The following is a 17,529-nucleotide window of genomic DNA, read 5'->3' as shown; positions in this document are numbered from 1 at the left end:
GAAATGAATGTCTATGTCCCCAAAAAAGGACCTGTACAAGAATGTTTAACATCAGCTTTATTCATAATAGACAAAAATTAAAAGACAGACCAAATGTCCATCAGCTGGTGAACGGATAAACAACAGATAGTATGTCCACACAATGGAATAGTACTCAGCCATAAAAAGGAAGAAAATACTGATCCATGCGACAAGATGAGTTCATCTGAAAAACATTATACAAAACACAGGAAACCAAACACAAGAGAATATATACTATGCAATCCCAAAAAACTTTAGTAATAGATGGCCAAGGGTGGAGTGGTGGTATTGACAGGAAAGGAGCCTGACAGAACTGTCTGAGGTGATGGACATCCCCTAAATCTTTGGCTGATGGCTGTACAGGTGGGTACAAAATCATTAAGCTATGCCATTAAGATATGTGTATTTCGTATTTGTAAATTATACCTTAAAAATAGACTGAAGATCTCCCTTGGCAATTAATACCTTGAACAAACCCTCAAGCCGTCAACACAGCAATCTGCAGGGGTTGGAGAAGCCTAAACACGCCCCACCGTCCCTCCATCACCCCTCGGTGGACGCGTGCATAGGCGTTTCATGCCTCTCTGATAGGAGGTATCCTCAGCCGCTCAGCAGATATTGGTCATATTTCTGCCACATGATGAGATATGGGAAGAATACAATAGCATCTCTTCCTTCTGAAATCTATATGTGGTTACCGTAAGTCTCTCATTTGGGGTTGGGACAGGGATTGGAAAATATTTATTTGTAGGAGCATATTTTGGTCCAGTAGACCTTTTCCGTAAGCGCATGAAGACTTCCTCTTGTATCATTCAGGGGCCAGGAGCCTGACACCCCCAGAGGAGGCTCTGCGTTATAAGGCAGTCCAGTTCTAGCCCCAATCTGCTGCCGAGGGCCAGAAAGTCCTCACACCCTGAACCCCCAAACTGCGGCTTGGACAGACTTTTTCCAGCACATCATTTCACTCTTTCATCTGTCTTCAGAGTGAAAATGTGTTTATGAATTACTTACTTTTGTGGAACCTATTAAATTAGAAGCCTCGTTTCTTAATAACAAGTGGATTAAAACGTGAGTAATTTCATGGTCTGCAAAGACAGTGAAATGTTTGTTAAATTCAGGAAGGCGTGCTATTTGTGTTCACGAAGCAAAAGCATATTTGTTATGAATAAGGCATTGCAATCTGCTGGCGGGATGGTGGCCGTGGAGAGGGTGCTGGCGTCCCTGGCCACCCACCACGAGGCCACCTAACACTGCCCACACGCTCTGGGGCTCGGGCAGAAGCCGGGGCTGGCCTAGAAGAGCTGGGGAATCTCTACAGGGGCACGTCCTGTAGGATCGGAATCACCCAGCAGTGAATTTCGCACAACTCCGGGCGAACACTTTCCAACCTTTCCCGGACAGTCATGCCTAGTAGTTACATCTGCTGCCTCCGACTGCCTCCGGTGAGCTGGGAATTGCTGGCCACTTCGCGAGCCGGATCTCGGGGACTCCTGACAACAGCGCTGTGTAATGCAGCTCGTTGCTTCAGGAGCAAACACGTAGAAAGTCCCAGGCATTCATCTGATCCTTGCAACAATTCCACAAAGAGAAAACAATTATTGTCTCCACTTAATGAGAGGTGATGTTTAAGAGGCTACACCACGCATCTGAAGGTCATGCATCCCATAAACCACAGAAGCCAGACGAAAATTTTGTTCAGTCCAACAACAGCGTCTGAGCTCCAAACCCACCCCCCCCCCCAAACTCAGACCGGGTTTGCACCAGGGTGGGCAACAGGGAAAAGGAGAACACTGTAGTGTGGAAAGATCAGTGCCCTGGCCATGGGGAGGGCTGGAGCTAGAAGGATCGGCCGCAGAGACTGGGCATGAAGGATAAAAAGAAAGTAGCTCAACCAGCCCAGTAGCCGTGTGTGTGCACGTGTGTGTGCCTGAGTGTGTCTGTGTGTGCGTGCATTTGTGGGGGTGGCAGTGACCACGGGGGTGGTGATGCACCTGGGGCTGGGGAGGAGTGTTGGGAGGGCTCCACGGTTTCTGTCCTAATTTTGGAAACAGGTATCCTGTTTCCATGGTGGCCAGTCTCTAATGGAAGAGTCTGGAGCCAAAGGCAGGTGGCTTTCTTTCCCAGAGAATTGAAGTGTTTGGGCACAAAAACAAAACCTGACCCAACATCTCAAGATCACACAGGAAAGTTTTTAACATGACAATGTAATTTAAATGTTTCCTGTTCTCAGCCTGCAATTATTGAAAATTTCTGTGTGTATAATTTATCTCCCCAAATGGAATAGAAGTTACTAGAAGGTCTGTGTGGTGATGCCTGTTAGTGCCCTGGCCAGGGCCCTCCTCTTCCAAACACCCCTGACCAACGCTTGCGGCCCCAATTCTTGGCCTCCAGGTGGCTGTCCTCTAACCCAGAGCCTGCCCTGTTTGGGTCACAAGTGCGGCAGGAAAGCCCCCACCCACCGGCTGACAAAGTCCCCCCTCCCCGACCAGGACAGCTTGGAGGCATGTTCTGCGCTGTCTGCCACGAGCCCCCCCAGTAGGATTTTGCCGCAGGAGGCACCAGGTGGTCACTGGTATACCCTCCATTCTCTCCCTTCCCTTCCCTTTCTCACCCCACCTTCCCCTCCCAAATAAACCCCCTGCCCCCTGCTTCACCTCTCTTTTCAGCTCCTGAGAGAAGCCACGCATTTAATTCTTCCGGGCTCAGCATTCAGATCGGTGATTCCCGAGTGCGGGTGCCAGGCCAGCAGCATCGCCTTCACCTGGGAATTTGTTGCAAATGCAAATTCTCAGGCCCCGCCCCAGACCTGCTGAATCAGAAACGCTTGAGGGCTGGCCTAGAATTTTGTGATTTGACAAGCCTCTCAGATGGTGCTTTTGTTTCTTTGTTTCCAGCTTTCTTGAGATATAATTAACATATAATATTGTGTAAGTTTCAGGTGTACAACATCATGATTTGATACATGTGTATGTTGCAAAATGATCACCACAATAGGTTAGTTAACACATCCATCACCTCACATAGCAAAATTGTGTGTGTGTGTGTGTGTGTGTGTGTGCACGTGATGAGAACTTCTAAGATCTACGCTCTCAGCAACTTTCAAATATACAAAGCTGTTATGAAATGCATCACCGTGCTGTCCATGACATTCCCAGGGCTTATTCGTCTTGTAACTGGATGTCTATACCTTCTAATCACCTTTCCCCCACCTCCCCACCTCTGGCGACCACCAATCTGTTCTCTGTATTTAGGAATTTAGGTTTTTTTAGATCCTACATATAAGTGAGATCACACAGTGTTTGTCTTTCTCTATCTGACTTATGTCACTTGGCATAATGCACTCCAGGTTCATCCATGTTGTCACAATGACAGAATTTCTTTCCTTTTTATGGCTGAATAATGTTCCATTCTATATAAAAACCACAACTTCTTTATGCATTTATCTGTCCGTGGGAAACACTGATATTTCCATGTCTTTTTTTTTTTTTTAAGTTTTATTTATTTATGTGACGGAGAGACAGCCAGTGAGAGAGGGAACACAAGCAGGGGGAGTGGGAGAGGAAGAAGCAGGCTCATAGCAGAGGAGCCCAATGTGGGACTCGATCCCGGAACGCCAGGATCACGCCCTGAGCCGAAGGCAGACGCTTAACGACTGCACTACCCAGGCACCCCTGATATTTCCATGTCTTGGCCACTGTGAGTAGTGCTGGAATGAGCACGAGGGTGCAGATATCTCTTTGAGATTGTGATTTTGTTTCCTTTGAATATAGTTCCAGAAGTGGGATGCCCTGTGGCTGAGGGAGCCTAGGTGCTGAGTCTGAGATGCATTACAGATGCTCCCGAGGGTCCCTCTGCCTGGTTCGTACTCCCCTACCGCCCCTGCTTGTCATCCATCACACTAGGAAGAGGAGGTCAGAGCAGATGGTCAGGGTGGGGTTCAGAGAGGATGGGGAGAGCCGAACAAAGAGCTCAGAAATAACGGAGATGTTTGGGGAAGAGGTGGCGTAGATGAGGCCCTGGGGATGTCAGTAGGCAGCAAAGCCATGAGCACCGGGATTCAATTGCATGCTTCACCCTCACACAAGCAGTGGGCTCCTCTGCGAGTGCTGTCCTAAAAGGGAACAATCAGTGGGATCCACCCTGGGAGTTTTCTCAATTGTGCTCTCATCCCACAGTGCCACAAAGTTGGACCGTCTTGCTGAATGGAACTTGCCCACCATGTTCGTGTGATATCGGGCAAGTCATCTTTCTCTTTGGACCTCAGAGTTGGGCCAGCAGTTCTCACCATATTCTTGCAGATCTGTGATTCTTTACTTCCAAATTCTCTGCCACAGAGCCTTCTTTATAAGGTAACAGGATAGCAGAACTCCCTGTGTGGCCCAAGGCAAGTTTAGGAATCGGTCTTTGGCTGTGGTTCCATCCCTCTCTATCACACCGCTCTGCTCTTTAGTCCACACTGGCCTTGGACGAAGATCTGAGTGCCATCACCCTGGGATGACCTCCCCAATCCTGGGTCTCATGTGTCCTGTAGCCATCAGGAATTATTAGCGACACAATCTGCCTGGAGAGAGCCACTCACCCAAACATCACTCCTTCTGGGACCAGAAGATCAATGATGAGCAGACCCTTGCCCGGAGCTAATGGGCTGATGGGAGAGGGCATTTTGCCTGTGGCTTTCTGACCACAGAGTCTCACATCTGTGAGCTTGTCCATCAGTCATGCTAATGGAAAGCCATACGTTGGGTAAGGGCTGCAAAATACATGGGGTGGAAAGCCTCACACCTCGCCCCCTTCTGAACAAAGCCAGCATGACTGGGTACCATGTATGTGTGGCTTCTAAGAGAGGCTGGTGCCTACCAGCTGCAGGAAGGCAGTCCCAGGCTGTTAAAAATGGAAGCACATTGTTCACTTGGTTTTTGTCAAGATGCCAGGGAGGGCCACCAAAATCTTCAGAGGTTACCTCTATGTTTTTTTCCCTGGCCTTTCTTACCAGAAAACACATGGTCCAAACCCTCTGATCTTCGGGAGGAAGCAGCTTGGGACTGCTCTGTGTTAACCTGAGTGCTGGTCTACTTTGGCGTGTCAAGGGCTGCCTGAGACACTTGAGCCATTTGTAATCCCTTTCCCTTCAGAGCTGATCTAGAGTGGTGCTCTGGAAGCCTGTATTTCTATTTCAAATTGCAACCTTTGTCACACCAACTGTCACCAACTCTTATTACCTTTTTCTTTGAAACTGTTCTAAATTCTGACGTTCTTTGCTCAAACGCTTAGTTTCACCCAGTGTCTATAGCTATGAATGTGTCTTTCAGACAAGACACTTAGAAAACAATCAACATACAGCTGCTGGGGCCACAAGCAGTGGAAATAGCAGCACACACAAAGGAGGGACATGCCATCCAATCGGTCTTAAAGACCAGCGAAGCAGGGGGTTCGGTTCGTGGAACAGAACATTATGTACTATTGTATTAGTTCATTCATCCTGTTTCAGAAATTTCTCATGACACACTGTACATTCATTCATTCTAGCAGTATTCTCTAATTTCAGTAAAGAGGGCAGGCCATTGAGTCTGCCTGGCCAAGTTCAAATGCTACCCCCATCACCTGGGACATACTTACTCTTTCTGTGATTCCATTGCTTCGTTAGAAATTATAAGTTCCAATTTGTTGTATTTAGAACAGAATAGAAATGGAATTCCAAAGTAATGGGGGAAATTATGGCAAAGAAAAGTGGTGCCAGGATGATTGATTAACTAAATAAGATTTTTTTTGATGTGTTAAATGTTAAGAAAGAAAGAATAAGAAAGAAGATTAATTCAAGAAAATATATTTGGAAAATATATTTAGATCTTTTTTTTTTTAAAGATTTTATTTATTTATTCGACAGAGAGAGAGACAGCCAGCGAGAGAGGGAAAACAAGCAGGGGGAGTGGGAAAGGAAGAAGCAGGCTCATAGCGGAGGAGCCTGATGTGGGGCTCGATCCCAGAATGCCGGGATCACGCCCTGAGCCAAAGGCAGGCGCTTAACCGCTGTGCCACCCAGGCGCCCCAATATATTTAGATCTTAACTATAAAGGAAACATTTGATAGTTGTGATGATGATGTCAAAAACTAACTTTATCAAGACACAAAATTAAAAAGCAAATAATTACCAGGAAAAAAATAACCTTTTCAAAATAGAAGTATAACAAATGCTTTCTATCCTTATAGAAAGAGCTCTTCAAATCAGTAAGAAAGCAATGAAAACCCTAATAGAAAATGGACAAAAGACATGAACAAGAAATTCACAATATAAGTGGCTCAAATGAAAATTAAATCTGTGGGGACACCCGAGTGGCTCAGTCGGTTAAGTGTCTGCCTTCAGTTCAGGTCATGATCCCAGAGTCCTGGGATCGAGCCCCACATCGGACTCCCTGCTCAGCGAGGAGTATGCTTCTCCCTCTCCCCTTGCTCCTTTCCCCTGCTCATGCTTTCTCTCTCTCTCTGTCAAATAAATAAATAAAATCTAAAAAAAGAAAAGAAAAAAAGAAAATTAAATCTGTGATAAATATTCCATTGCAACAAGAATCAGAAACATGCAAATTAAAAATAAAAATGAGATGTCCTTTTGTATCTATTTAATTTACAATCTTTACAAAGAACAATAATAACCTGTGTTAGCAGAGGTTTGGGAAAACAGGCATTCTCATGCATGACTGAAAGGAGCATACATTTAGTAAAGAAAAACTTCAATTTTAGTACAATTTCAACAAATATTTATTAAGCACACATGACGATGTGTCAAGCTCAGGGTCAGACTTGGGGACATAAGCCAGTAAGGCCATGAAGGATCCTGAACTTCTTGTAGACTTTCAATCTAGTTGCAGATCAGAGGAAGGGAGAAAAAGTATATACAGAGAATAATTAGAAGGTACCTAAGATGCACTAGGACTGATGACATAAGAATATTCAAATTTCACAAACTTGATCGCCCCTGCCTGTATAGCTGCAGAACTTCAGGGGAAATATCCTACCCACGTTCACCACCCCACCCGCCCTCGACATCGGGCTTCCCTCAGCTTTTTGGAGGGGAAGTCCCAGGAGATTTCTTACATCTTCAGAAAGAAAAAATTGTCAGTGTCCTTCCATTCCTATCTCCTTGTTGTTCTCTTCTTCCTCTCGATCAGCTGAGCAGCTGCTCCACCACTGCTGTGGCTAAGGGGCCTCTATGACAAGCACTCTGCACGGCCTGAGGCATTCTCTCTGACACCCTCGAAGCCATAAAACCAGTTCCAAGGAAGGCTCTTCTCTATTCAGGCCCTCCTTTCCCGGAGGAGCCGTGCTCTGTTCCATAAAGAAATACAGACCCTCAGATTTCTGTATTCACAAAGCATCTGATGCCGGTTTTCTTCTCAGGACCGCTCCTAGAACAATTACAGGAGATAGAGGGGAAGTATGGACTCCAAGAAATTTAAAAAGCAAGCAAAGCTCTGTGGCAACTGAAGGTAGTTTTGAACAGATGTAAATGGGGGTCAGGTGACCGGAGGTAGTAGTGAGACACCCCGGAAAAGGAAGAATTAGGTTCTACTCTCACTTCCTCTTTGAGATGTCCTGACACAATCCTCACCTACTCCTTCTCCAGTAAGTCAGCAGCAACAGTCCAGGACACTGGTATCAACAGGGCACTATCAGGAGTGACTAGTTGATAAAAAAGAGAAAATGGGAAAAAGACAATACCCATTACAACCCACAGCTAGAATTTCAGACAATAGTAACTTGATAAGAGAGAAGGCTGGAGGAATGAGGGGAACCAGACAGATGTGAGAATGTGCCCAAATACTGACTAGTCAGTGGGAGAATGAAAATATTGAATTTGTTTTTAAACAATAAGAGTAAATAATTGCGAACAATTTTAGGTTTAAGGACACATACGGAGAAAAACAGAATGTTTAGCTTTTAAAACATCAGAAGGAAACTCAATCCAAAGGAAAACAGGAAAGGAGAAAACAAGAACAAAATAGAGAAAACAAAAAAGAGGACATGAAATACAGTGGCAGGAACAATTTCTAATATTGTAGTCATCAACAAATATACATGGGGTGAGCACACATATTAAAGGGCAGATGTTCTCAGGTAGGATTTAACAGCCACTCGGGTGTCCCCACGGATTTAATTTTCATTTGAGCCACTTATATTGTGAATTTCTTGTTCATGTCTTTTGTCCATTTTCTATTAGGGTTTTCATTGCTTTCTTACTGATTTGAAGAGCTCTTTCTATAAGAATAGAAAGGATAGTAAATTATCTGCAAGAGAATGCTTAAAGCAAAGAAGGCACAGAAAAATGATGGGAAAAGTTGAAACAGATAAATATAAAGTAGAAGAAATCTTGCTCTTCAACAATAGAGATTATAAATCAAAGACATCAAAAAGGACAAAGGGGTGTCTGGTAAGAGGGACAGTGGAATAGGGAGATGACACTCATAGCCACACATATACCAAGGCGTAGCCTCCCACTGTATCGAGCAACACTGACAGAACATCAGAAAGAAATAGAGAAAACCACAGTTTCCATTTTCAATGGAGACAAAGATTATTTCGAAAGACATTGGCCAAAAAATTTTCTAAACTGTAAAAACATCAAGCCACAAATTCAAGAATAAACACAGTATGGAGGTTCCTCAAAAATTTAAAAATAGAATTAAGACATGATCCAGTAATTCCACTTCTGGGTATTTACCCCAAGAAGACCAAAACACGAATATGAAAAGATACATGCACTCATATGTTTATTGCCGCATTATTCACAATAGCTAAGACATGGAGGTGTGCATTGATAGATGTGGTGTAAATACAATGGAATATTACTCAGCCATTAAAAGGAATGAAATCTGGCCATTTGCAGCAACATGGGTGGACCTAAAGGGTAGAATACTAAGGGCAACAAGCCAGACAGAGAAAGACAAACGCCATATAATTTCCCTTGTATGTGGAATTTAAGAAACAAAACACATAACCAAACAAAGGAAAAAGAGGTAAACAGAAAAACAGACTCTTAAATACAGAGAACAATCTGGTGGTCCCCAGAGAGGAGGTGGGTGGGGGGATGGGTGAAATAGATAAAAGGATTAAGACTACACTTCCCGTGATAAGCACCGAGAAATGTATAGAATAGTTGAATCATTATATTGTACACCTGAAACTAATGTAACCTTTACGTTAATTATACGTCAATTTAAAAAAAAAGAAAATGTTCTGTGTCATTGGTCATCAGGAAAATGAAAAAAACCATAGTTGGACACAACTACACACTGACAGAATGGCTAATTATATTTTTTTAAATGTCAAAACTAAATGTGTTGAGGTTATAAAACAGCTGAAATTCTCATTAATTTTTGGTGGGGAAATAAATTATACAACCGCTTTGGGGAAAGTTCTGGCAGTTTTTAAAAAAAACATAAAACTAAGCATACAATGACATCCCAGCCATTCCTTGTCTAGAGAAATGAAAACATGTGTTCACCGAAAGACCTAGACAAGAATGTTCATAGCGGCTTTATTCATAAAAGCCCCAAACTGAAAATGGCCCAAGTGTCCATTAACAAGAGAATGGAAAAACAAACACAAAAAACCTGGTAAATTCATACAACAGAATAAAACTCTATGAGAAAAAGTAATGAACGTGCAGGAGTACTTGCAACACCGCGGATCAATCTCAGAGGACGCCATGCTCTGCGAAGGCGGCTCCACACAAGATGGCACACCTGTTGATCCTGTTATGATTTTTCTCACTGTGACAAGGTTTGCCCATTTGGAAGTTCATGTATAAATACTGTCCTCCAAAGAAAAACTGTAAATAAGCTGAATTCTATTTGAGGATATTCACACTGAAATATTTACGGAGAAGCGTACTGATGTCTAAGATTTACTTTTAGATGCACCCAAAATGAGATCAATTAATGTGTGGGTAAGAAGGACAGATGGATAAGTGGATGAGTGGATAGGTGAGAAAAAAGCAAATGAGATGTTAATGGTAAGATCTGAGTAGTGATTGTACCGGTGTTCACTATAAAATTGCAAAAACTCTGTATGCTTGAAAATTTTTACAAAAACACGCTGGACAAAAATACACAAGACCCTTAGGAAGAAGATGGTCAAAGTTTACTAAAAGCCATAGAAGATTTTATTACTAAATGGAGAGACACTCCATGCTTTGTCATGGGTTGATACAGTATTGCAAAGACGTAAATTCTCCCCGAATTAATCCACAAATTAAATATAAACTTAATAAATTTCCAGTTGTATTTTTTAATTTAGCCAACTTAGATTAAAATTCATATGAAAGAATACAGATCCAAGAACAGCTAACTCACCTTTGAAAAAGAAAAGAGTAAGAACTTGTCTAGCAGATTTCTCCAGATATTACCAAGCCATAATAATAACATGCAGTATTGGTACAAGAACAGACAAATTGGCCAAAGAGAGAGCTTAGAGGAAGATCCCCAGGTGTATACAGGACCATCCCAGGGGACAGATGTGGCCTCACGGGCCAGCTAGGCAAGGATGAGTTGTTTAGTGGATAGTACTTGGAGACTGGCTCACTGAATGGGAAATGGAAAATGGAATCCCTTCCGAAACCACATACGAAATGATTACCTGATGGATTACTTGCAAAACATAAAAACTATAATGTCATCGAATGACCATCCAATCAACTATTTTGTAACCTAAGGGCAGAGGACTTCTTACCCAACTTCAGAGCTTCAAACAGGCACATCCAAGACTCTCCCTTTCCACCATTTTCCTGTTGGCCCCGGTGCAGTGACTGACTTCTCCTCGGTCACATCAGCTCCTGAAAGAGGACACCTGAGGGTCAGATGTCCATCGTTTCAGTCATCGCTCAGACAGAATCCCAGTTTATAATCAGCTGAAACATTCTGCCATATCTTCTATTAAAACTACAGGATAATACCATTATATGAAAATTATATTTTAAAACCACCAAAGCGCAAACATCAGAATGTAAGCAACAGAAAGAACAGGTTGGCTTGGTGGTAAGATTCTAGGTTGTTCGTTTCACCTGTGCACTGGGGTGCACTGACTGCTTTGAGCAGATGGTACCTTTGGGTTAGGGGGTAAAACTTGCTTTCCCCAAATGGACCAGGTGAATGGGAACATTGCTTTGAGGGGGTGTGTGACCGCATTGCTCTAGGGGGGGAAAGGTGTTGATAGACAGTGGCCATACAAAGAGAAACACTGGGTTTCAACTTCTTTCGTGTGCTCCACATTCAAGATCATGCTGAGCACTCAGAAAGTGTTGAAATGACTTGTCTTGTTCACCCTGAAATCTCACCCACTAGGGCGGCAAAAGCATAAACCTATCTGCAAGCGTATGCTTTTATTGTTACAGTCTAGCAAATACACGGGTAGGAGCACGTACACACACACACACACACACACACACACACACACACACACCCTCCGGGCTCGGGAAAGTCTGTGAATCGGTCCTGCGGCTGCATTGATTTCGAGGTTGAAAGGAGACTTCCATTTCTATTTTCGCTGGCATCTCATTCTGCCAGTTTGCTCCTAACTGGGGGCAATGGGAGCATGGTTCACTGAGTTGAGAACATCTCCTTGGACTAGTTTTATATGGTCTTCCTCTTTAATAAATATATTCACATATTTCTGATGAAAATATTGTCAACCTTTGATTTTCAACTCTAAGATCTCGTGTTTTAAAAGTCCTTGTTATCAACTATGAGCTCTGACAAGCAACCTCTAAACGGGTGATGACGCGGTTAACGCGGGCATGAAGTGTGCGCCGTGCTAAGGCCGAGGCTCCTTAGCCCTGGAGGTTGCCAGAATGAAGATCGGCCCATGCACCGATGAGATTTTTGTCTTACTAAAGGCTCTGGTTTTTAGTTTGGATTGGCATCCTTATGCATTTTGGAAGTGGGGTCTGGACAGGTGCTTTGTATGTGTGGGAAGATGACAAGAGCAGCTATAGTGCCTTTGCAACTTTAGGACAGTTTTGCCAGATTGAGTATTTCTCTATATTAATCAACCATGTATTTTGCATCTATTTTAAGACAAGCCCCATACTAGACTCTGGGGTTTCAGGAACAACACGGCCTCCCTTCCTTTATCTTTTCCTTCCTTTCTCCTCTCTCTTCCTTATCCCGTTTCCATCTTCTTTTATTTCTTACCTTCTGCAATTATTTAACTAAGAAACTTCTGCATGAATAGTGATCTGTTACCTGTTTTGAGATATAAAGAATGATCCTTCCTCTTGCTTCCAGGAATGGGGAATCTGGCCAAAGCACAACGCATGTGTACACAAAAAGTCAAAACCCAATAGAAAAACTTGATCCATTAAATTACGAAATAGAAGAGATGTTACAAGATAACAGCATAAAATAGATGCAAATGAAATAGATGGTCCATAGACAGCCCAAAGGAAAAGGAGATCACTTTGCTGGGGAAGGCTTTTTCTCTCAGGCAAGTGAGCATTCTTGGAGCAACTATTGAGACAAATTGTGTTTATTTGAAATGGATCATGCTGTGTGCCTCGGCGAGGTTAGAGCCGAGGTGGAGTACAAAGGAAGGTTTCTAGCTAGGTGGAGGTGAACGGGGAAGGCGCAGGCTCGGGAAGGCATGCTGTGTGGCTGGGGAAAGGATCATGGCAATCGGACTGGGACAGAAGTTCCTGCAGGGAAATGCAGGAGAAGGGCAGGTTTTCCATCTGCCTCCTTTGTCCCAGAGAATGTGAATTCAGACAGAACTTGGACAGGAGCCCAGAGAAGTGCACTGGAACAACTCATTTAAAATATGGCATCAGAGCACACCTGCCAGGCAGTGTTTCCAGAATGCTTGTGAGTAGCTCCTTCCCTGGACCCAACTTAATCGGCCATCAAAATTAAGGAGAAAATAAATCTTAAAGGGATCTGCGTCCGGAACATGTTGTATGAGGCCAGTTTCTTTCACTGGGTGTCTGTTGGACTCCAGGTTTATATAGATCCACCGACTGAATCCATGTTTTAATCTGATCATGTGATTGGTATCGTTTTTCCATAGCTGATGCAGGTTGAACAAAGTAATTAGCTAACAGGAAGTATGGGACAATATACTTTCTCCATGACTGTAACTTAAACCTTTTTCTAGGAAACCGAAGGGTAGTTTCTGGAAGCTATTGAGTAACCATGCCTGCCTAAAGCAACTTACTAATTTTTAAAAATCCCCCTGGTGTCCTCTCTGACTCCTGCCCCATCTTAATAACATAAAGCAGTAATTGCATAAAATGTCTAATTTTTAAATAAACTTTAGGGGGTCACATAAATTATCTGCAGGCTTAGAATATTTGATAGCCTTTAGAGAAACAGAAAAAAAATCAATCCTCGCACAAGTCCTGGTGGGGTTTTTCCAAGTAAGGTACGTAGAAGCCACTGGATACCAGTAAGTACCAGGAAGTGGCCTTCAAAGTAGACATGTAAGATGATATGGCTGCGTCACAGAAACAGGGCAGCACCATAAGCTCATAACTGGGCAGAGGAGGCTGAGACCCCGCCCCCACCTACACTGACAACACCTACAATGTACAACAAAATTCCTCAGAGGAGGAATGGCCAGTGCCTCCCCCATGGAAGATTCCACTGCTAATGAATCACGGTATTTTTCCGCTCAGTCTGAATGCAACCGCAGAATCCTTCTCAACCCAGTGTGTCAACAGGCAGTACCCACTTCGAAGAGTTGTTATATGAGAGGGAATCTGTTTGCTTTCCTGACACTGATTCATACCTGGATGGTGTGCAGAGAATATACACTGGCGGACTAAGCCACGCAATCGGAGAACTCAGCCCTCTGGAAGACAGCACGCCAAGCTGGTGTTACGCATTTTTTTTGTTCATACACTTGACAAATTTCTGCAGAGGACCTACCAAATGCTGCAGATTTCTGCAGAGGACCTACCAAGTGCAGAAATGAAGAAGAAATGCTCAGTACCTGACCCCTTGAAACTTACCTTCGAACAGAATCCCTTGTTACTCTCTACATCCACATATGATTGCAAATGAAATAACATCTAGGATTTAAAAGTAAAAATCATATCAACAGCGTGGTGATAAGGAGTGTTAGGGGGAGTTATTAGGTTGAATAACATAAAGTCGCCATTCTTCTAGGTCAAGAATGGCCAAATATCAACAACTTCATACATTCGAATCTGTAATTTAACAAAATGGTCAGACAATCCCCCTCAAGGGAATGGCACTTGAGCTGATTATCCAATAAGAGGAAGACAGGAGCATGCAAATACCTGGAACAGAGCTCTCCCAGCAAGGGAAGAGCAAGTGGGAAAGCACCAAGGCCAGAAATACAGAACTGAGAGACAGGCCAGCCAAGTGGCTGAGTCACAGAGAGCCACGCAGAGTGGGGTGGGAGGTGTGGCTGAAGAGGCAGACAGGAGGCCAGAGAGGCCAGGAGGTTGAAAGAAAGAAAGGACTTTCTTCTAGTTGCAATGGACGTTTTCAGCTGGGGAGTCATATGATCTAATGAAAGAAAATTTGAGAAGAGTGCTCTGGCTGCTGTATGGGAAATAGGTCAGAAAGGGTGGAAGCAGAAAACAGTTCAGAAGGACATGGATGTGCTCAAGAGAGGCTTGATCATGGCTTGGTCGAGGCTGGCAGCAGAGAGGCAAGTGGGCATGCCTGGGCTCCAGATACATTTTGAAGGTAGAGCCGCCCAGCCTCATGGTGGTAAGAATGGCAATCACACGAATCACAAGGAAACCCACCGACGATGATTGTCTGCAGAGCACTTGCCATGTGCCAGGCCTGTTGCTAAGCATTTTGCACACATTCTTTATTTTAATTCACATAAAAAGTCTATAAAGTAGATACTATTATTATCCATACTCTGCAAGTGAGAGAACAACTCAGAGAAGTTAAATAGCTTGTCCGAGAACATATGGCCATTGAGTGGTGAGACTGGAATTTAAAATAAAAGGGTCTGACTCCCAAGGCAGAGTTCCAGACTCCTCTAGGTTCTACTCATCAAGCGGAGTGGTAAGCAAGCGTATGCAGTGGATGCCCATGTGGGGAGATGAGGTCAGGGAGATTTCCATAGAAGACATTCTAGCAGTGAAGCAGGAATGGGAAAAAAGATAGTGGGAGTGGGAAATAAAGTCAAACAAAAGTTTTAAGCAGTGAGAGCTACCGAAGCACCCAGATGTGTCTTTTCTTAACCAGCCCTTTCCCGCCCTATAAAATGCGCTGATTTGCTAATCGAGTCAGCGTACCCTTCCCTCAGATGCAGCCTCCCAGCCCATCCGCAGCTGACCCATTTTCTACAATTCTCTACAAGGCTGGAAGACTCCAACACACCCAAACATGACAGTCTTTTGCCTACTTGCCACAGAGTCTTCAAGAAGCCATGCTAAATTTTCTAAGACGACCACAGTCACCAACAATGACATGCAGGAATGTGTCCCGCTGACTTGCCTTAAATCGCTTTGTGCCTCTACACAGTTCCAGTGGGTCGGACCTAGGATCATTCCGGATGAGTATGTTCCTTCCTTCGTTGGGAGAAATATTGTGAGTTTAAGTGCGTTTGTAATAAAAAGTTTAAATGTAAAAAAATACCACTCGAAATGGGTAGTCTAGTTGCAAAGCTAGTTGAAACAAGTCATCAAACAGAATAGTTTCTCCTGAAATAAAAAAAAAAAAAAAGAGCAAGGCTCTTTTGCATCAGAGACTCTAGGCCTTCTGAGGGGGAAGCAGAGCTACAAATATTGAAGGATGCTGAAAACACAGCCGTGGCCAAAGCCCACGCAGGAAGTCTATACCAACGCAGGGTGTGGACAAGACTGGAAGGGTTTCTCCCTCTCGCTTGGTAGTTTCAACTTTGAATTCAAATGACACATTATCGTTGGCTCTCAATAAGCCATCATTGGAAGCTGTCCTAGGTAAGTCACTCACTGGCACTTGCCCTGCACTTTTCAGGAGCTAACAGCAGGGCCTGGCTTGCAGGGAGACCACGGGAGGCTTGCGTTAGTACCTGCGTGCACGCACCTGTCTTTCCTCCATAGTCACAGTCACCCAGCAGGGTATTCTTCTCCTTTGAGTAATCAGTGTCTTTCTCCTTGAATAAGAATGACCCTCAAGAGTTATATTCATATATAACTAAATACAGCACATCTTTTAGCATTTCTCCGCAAGCCTACTACCTCTCTGTTGGGACGAGGAGAGCTGCTTTGTTCCGTTGCTTCTCTGTCGGTGTTCTTCATAAAGCTTACTTAATATGAAAAAGAATGTGATTGCCAAACATTATCTTCCTATCGAGACTCCAGGTTCCATGTTTTATATGTTCACATCCGACAGCGAAATTAATTAACTCGCAGCATTCAGAAGTCTGGAAACTTCATGAGTCAAGGGTCATGGAGAACCCGGGAAAACCTTGATTATAATGAAATGTTAACAGCTAATTATACATCTGAACAGGAAAGATCAATATGACACTGCCGAGCCTCATTCTCTAATTGCCTGGTGGGGCAGTGTAACGCTCGGCAAATGAATAGTGGCTCACAGACTGATACTGGGAACGTGGGTGCTAAAGGCGACCGGGAGGCAGAAGGCAACGTGGGCTGTTGAGCCATGTGGGTTTTTACCTCTGTTCTCCAGCTCGGGCAAGTCAGTCGGCGTCGACTCCTTCCCATCAATTTGGTGGCCCACCACCACCAATTACGGTCGTACTGCAGCAAGACGTTCCTTTCCAGGCTAATAACACGGCTTCTCTTTCAGTGGTCAGTGATGTTTACAGAAGCAAAATGAACATTTGGGTCTGAATCCATGGAAGAATTTGCCTTTTCTCACTTAAGAAAGTATTGAAATAGAGGTGGCACTGTGATGGTAACCCCAAATAAAGCCTCTCCACACAGGCAGTCAGACCAGTTTGCCTGGTGCTTTTCCAAGCCTGGGGGCACAGACTTCAGAGAGATCCATTGTAGCGGCTGGGCTTCCTTCGTAACGGGAGGTACCTGCTTCCCGGCCAGGCATCGGCGCTGACGCATAGCAACAGAAATGCGTGAGGCTGTGACAAACGTTGACTGCTTCTAATTGAAGATGCGATTCTCATAACAATGCCAGGCTTATTTCAGAGTCTCCAAATAAAATGGACTGTTCCAAAAAGGCTTGCACAGGTGGGTCTACACAGCAGCGAGAGGTCTCCGTTCTGGGTAGAAGAACTCTGTATTACAGGCAGGGTAGGCTGCATGTTGAAACAAAGAACCCTCAAATCTCAGTGTCTGTATTCTCAAAAATTTATTTCTTGCTCTTTTCACAGTTCCATGTGTATCAGCAGGTGGGTTTGGGGGTGCTCCATGGGAGGGTCCAGGCTCCATCTAGTGGCCCCACCATCCCCCACGATAGGGCTTCTCCAACTTAGCACTAGTGACATTTTACGCTGAGTCTCTCTGCCATAGGCTGCTATCCCATGCATTACAGGATGTTTAGCAGAATCCCTGGCTTTGACCCACGAGATGCC

Source organism: Ursus maritimus, unplaced genomic scaffold (assembly GCF_017311325.1).
Source record: "Ursus maritimus isolate PB19 unplaced genomic scaffold, ASM1731132v1 scaffold_18, whole genome shotgun sequence".
NCBI classification, from domain to species: domain Eukaryota; kingdom Metazoa; phylum Chordata; class Mammalia; order Carnivora; family Ursidae; genus Ursus; species Ursus maritimus.
Note: the sequence above shows the minus strand (reverse complement) of the source record.